This window comes from Ammospiza nelsoni, chromosome 14 (assembly GCF_027579445.1).
Source record: "Ammospiza nelsoni isolate bAmmNel1 chromosome 14, bAmmNel1.pri, whole genome shotgun sequence".
In the NCBI taxonomy this organism is placed as follows: domain Eukaryota; kingdom Metazoa; phylum Chordata; class Aves; order Passeriformes; family Passerellidae; genus Ammospiza; species Ammospiza nelsoni.
Window position 1 is genome coordinate 9,700,351 of NC_080646.1, and position 5,583 is coordinate 9,705,933.

The window sequence follows — 5,583 nt, forward strand, 5'->3', positions numbered from 1 at the left end:
CCCGGCCCTGCCCGCCCCATGGCCGGCACCCCCCCGCCCGCGCCGCAAAGGTTAAATCCGCCTCGGAAACCGGAGCCGCCCGCCGCTCCCCCGGCGGCTCGGGGAGCGCCTCCGCCCGCCCGGGGCTCGCCCGCGCCGCTGCCCGCGGCTCGGGACTGCCCGCCGGGCGATGCCGCCCGCCCGGGACACGGTGCTGCTCCGGTGACCGACGGAGGCGGCGTGCCAAGGGCTGCCGTGACAGCCGAGCTGAGCGCTGCGGGCTGAAGGCTCGGCGAGAACCGGGCGGCGGCAGCCGAGGCGATTCCGTGCCGTGAGAGGTGGCGGATGGACAGACGGTCCCTTGGTCCGGGTATTGGGAAACTCCCTGAGAAACCCGTAAAAAAATTATACGTCTCTTTTGAGTCATTATTTAGCTGGGTTATTATGAACAAGGACATTAGCGGTTTTAAAAAGTTGGGGAAAAAATGAGTTCATCTTTTCCATTTAAGTGCCAAAAAAATTAGCAAAACCTAGGTATATGTTTGACCTTCTCCATCAGCCTTTTCTTTCTGGCTTCAAACTTTGCCTATACCCCAATATCAACACTGAAGTTTCAGCGGTGGAATGCGCCTTGTGTGCAAGGCAAACAGAAATGAAAACCGCTGTTCCTAGAAGTTACTGAGCATTTAATTCCAGGACGTTGGCAAGTGAGAATGTGTTGCCTGAAGAAAACAGCAAATGCACTTCCAGCGTGCCAGGCAAGCTCTTTCTGGAAGAATTAACACAATTTTTTGCAATAATGGGCACAATTCAGACTCCCTCCTGCTGAAATGATACAAAGCAGGACTGCTAAGGTGGCTGAGCAAACAGGGCACCTGTCTGTGAGGAAAGCACGAAGAGCTTGGCTTAGAGTGCTCTCTTGTAAATACTAGAGGAGTTAACACCAGCGAGAGGAAAGAGCTCTTTAATTTGAAGGACGAAGCTGTGAAGAAACTGTCACTAGTTTCCAGAAACAGCCATGAGCAATAAAGGGTATTCTAAGTCCTTCACAGTAAATTTGGTCAGTTTAAGCAATAGATTGATATAATATCACTGACAGAAAAGAACTTGGTGACCCAGAACATATCAATGTCCTATCTATTCCATATAAACAAATCCTGGCATAGTTATTTCAAGTGAGAAAGATCTAGAATCTGGCCATAGGCATACAAATGGGTTAAACCATGCTCAATCAAACTATCTGATAAAAACATGATGCAACTCCTAAAAGTAATTTAGTCCACCCAAGTGTCAAAATTGCCATTGGATGAGTCAGGGCTAAATTTACCACCTCCAAATGCCTACCTTTCAATGCACAGCCGTTCACTTCTCAAGCTTTCAAATGTATAGGCTGCTTATTTGTATGCAGCTGCCACAGTGCAGTCTCAAGATTCATGTCTCAAGCTTGGCTTCTCAGTTCCTGTGCCTCTGAAGTCAAACACTACATGGGAAACTTCTTCCTTACCACCCTGCCAGCATATTCCAGCTCTGATTTGCACCCAGCTTGTTCCTCAAGTCCTTTTTAAACTTCTGAGTAGAAAATGTCACGGCACATCCTGTGGTAATCTCATAGCAACTCAACAGCAGAGATGCATTGTTTGAGTTTTTTGTGTTGAGATCTATCCACTTTTGAATAGAAAAATAATTATGAGCATCTGTTAGCAGAAGAAACCCCTGAAATGGGATGTTTGAAATGTTTGCCCAAAGGGCATGCTTTCCCCTTTCATTTTCATCTATCACCCCATGAAAGTAACATTGCTGACCTTCCAGCTCCATCGTTCCTTTCCCTGTCCTGACAGAGGAGGCTCCCAAGCCCACTCATAACAGAGCTGAACATGTGGATTCTGGTGTGCCACACTTTCCATGTCAGAAATCTTTTTTTTCTTGCTACAGTTCCTTCTAACTCTGGCCTTCCTGCTCTGTGCCAAAATATCCTGGCTTCTATTTCAGGCTTTAGGAAGAAAATAAAACCACCAGCATTCTTGTTGACTTTATTTTTACAGATGAAACGAATTCTAGAGAAAAAGGAAAACTTGCTCGGTTGGCACCGTCCAAAACCACTGACCAACTTCCCCAAAGGCAAACAGTTCAAAATTTGGCTTAAATTGGAGATAAAGTCAAAGAGCAAACAATCTCACTGATCAAACAACACCCTCACTTGAAAACCAGGAGTTCTCAAAAACTAACACATGCATTTTTGACAACTCTAAGTGTTCTTGTGGGGGAGGAAGGGGAAAGAAGAACTTCAACTTCAACTGCTTGTAACACCACCCTCTATTCACATGTACCAGAACAGTGATATAAAAATGAAGGTAGGAATAGGGTGTCTTTAACAACACAATTACTAATCAAAGTGTTATATGAAAGCAGTGTTGATAAGCTGCTGTCACCAGAATAAATGTAACCTCCCAGCTCCCTGTCACATACTCAATTCTATTCATTTCTTGCTGTTGCAAAATCTTTTTTTTTTCCCAAATTTTATAAATGGTAACATCATCATGAGACATGTGAATGCCCTAACTTGTAGAAAATCAAACAACTATTTAACCATTTAGCAATATTAGATGTCAGAAGAAGATTGAAAAATACAATTACATACACAAACTGCAGTGAAGCTTAGGAAAGCAAAACAGAGTAATGAAAACATGGACATGGAGACTCCTTCCCATGCAGAAATTGTCAGAGGATGGTATTTATTGATAAGAAGAGATTCCTGGAGCTCTGAACTTATGTTTCATGTGCAAGATAGTCCCTTCAGCAGCACAGTGCCACAACTGGTGATCCCTGACCACACTGCAGCACTCTTGTGTTAGAAGTTGTGTAATTTCTGTCTAAACAGTCATTTCAAAATAGGCAACCCAACTCTCTGTCGAATCACAAGTATCAGCCTTATGTCACATTCCTCACTGGCAATCCTGGCCACAGCAAGAAGCCAATTCCACTTGTGGAGCCCCTCAGCTGGCAAAGCTTAACTCAGGAGCAATGAATATGCTTGGGCTGATGTTTGTTGGCTTCTTGATTAGAACATTTATCACTTCTTAGCACATGGAAGTTGTTCCTCTCCAGTCCCTGTACCAAACGGTGGCAGATCAGTTCTGATGTCAGGACTGAGAAGGCATTTTTAAGTGTGCCAGCAAAAAAATACTATGGAGAATATAAAAATAGGTAATTTATTAATGGTCAGCTACAAAGTAGGAGATTAACTGGCCATTAGATCTTTGTCTACTTTTAGCCTGAGAAGCAGCTCTTACCTTTAATAACTGCCCATTAAATCATGACTACTTTTAGGATTTAACATTATATTAAAACACAGTTGTCTTAATTTTAAATCCACAGTAATCTAAACAAACATAGGTAGTTGAACCTTAAGCAAGCTCATGAAGATCAATGCAAGGATTAAGAGACACTATTTATATCACTTGGAAGCACTGCTCGTCTTCACACAGGGCTCTGCCAAGCAGCAAGCCTTCCTTGCATTATGATGCCAGCTACAAAATGCCATCCTGCTACAAAACAACTTGTGTCATTCAATTTTTATGGAACTGAGCTGATCCATTTTGGAGGCTCTACTTTCCTGCATATGCAAGTGAGATTTTAAGGCAAGAGGAGTCAGTAATCAATAGTCCAGATAAGATGGTGGATTAAAAGGTGAATTAAGAGAAGAATTAAAAGCTTCATGTTTGGGTCTTTTCTTAATGTGTTAATTTGCTGAGAGAGCATCTTAGACCACACATAACTGCCATCCTCTAACTTTAAAGCCCAACCCCTTCTGTTTATGAATTTCTTGTGAGCTGAGGGTGCAACAGGCAATAAGTGATGCTGTACTGTAAATCTCAGACTGCATGGTGCATCAGAGGCAACAAAACGCAGCTCACATGAGGGGCAGGAGGCCACGTGCTGATGATCTGATGAGGATTTGGGGGGGATTCACCAACAACAATCACAGCACCAAAGACAAATCCAAAGAGGAATTAGTGATCCATAACCACTCCGCTTACAAATCTGAGTATCAAAAGCAGAGCTGATTTTTGTGCTACAACCTCTCTATTCACCAAAAAAGAGACATGCCAGAGTACAATTAATAGGCATTATATCAAAAGGGAGCATGTCAATTGTATTGCTTATCTTAAACTGGAAATGGCAAGTGTGATTTCTCAGCAAGAATCTCATTAATTATGTGGAAATTAAGCTGCTAGCTAAATACCCTGATAGAATTGTAGGAAATAAGGATCCTGTCTTGAACACTGCTGTGCCTCAACCCATTTAGCAGGGATTGAAAGGTAAATAGCTTCACAAAATAGCCACTGGTCAGTCATAAAGACATGATGGTCATAACAAATAAAATCATCTCCTCTCCTTTGCTTCTTCAGCTATGCAGTAGCAGAATATTTTTGATTCTTTAAAATATGTGTCCAAGTATAGCATTTTTCATAGAACCAGCCATGTCAGTATTTGAAATTATATGTAAAATAGGTATGTGGTGAGTAGAATTTTCTATGGGTTAAATAATTTGTTTTGTTTTGTAATTACTTTCAGAGAAAAGATGTGATGAATATTGCTGTTGCTCCTTGCTGTATGTTTTTGAAATGCATAAATTGCTGAATGAGAAAGGAAAGAGAAACTGGAGTCCTCAAAAACTTCCATGACACATTTGTATCAGATGTACACATCTCTAAGCCACAATTCTGAAAAAATTCATAGAAATGCTTTAATTAGCAGGAATGTTTATTGTAAGTAAAAATTACTCTACAGTAATAGAAATTAAAGTACAAATCATTAGTACTGTCACTAAAAATGAGAAAAGTATCATTATAAGAGGGCACAAGATACATAATTAACTTAATACTCCAGGACAGGTAGCCAGCACAGGTGAAAATGTGAAATAAAATCCTCAGATACAAGAATTACTTTTAGAAATTACAGTGAAAGAATTATTATGAATTCTAAAAATTCTGAGAATGTTGCATTCTTATGGTCAGTTTTTGAATACAGGTGAATTTATAACAGAGAAAAAAAATACTAGTTTCTCTTATTACAGCTTTTTAAAATCAACATTAAATAGTCACTTTACAAGACATAAGAATAAAACTTAATCCCTTTCCTTAGCATTACTCAGATCCAAGACTGAGTTTTCTGAGCCTGAGTGGATCCTGTGCTCCAGAAACAGGATCTGTTATCTGCAGAGCCCACATCCCAACAGTACAGGGATGCAAGCCAGAGACAAGATAACCACAAGAAGAAGCCCAAAGATACAACATTGTTTTTGTGGTTGTTATTAACTGTAGTTACAAAAAATTACACATTTGAGCAACTGTAATGCTACTGATAATTCAAGTGATGGGAACAGTAATATGCATGTCTGTCATTCACAGCAGTGGCATGTATCAGAGGTAGGGCATTTTTAGAGTTTAATTGAGCATGGAAAGGAAAATATGTCATCAAATGGCTCCAGCCAGGAAGCTTAATCAGAAACAAATCTGTGATTTACTCTGAATTATTCCCTTCCCTCCTGAAGCAGAGAAAGGATGCCCACTGCTTACGAGAACAATTGCTAATCACTGTGAA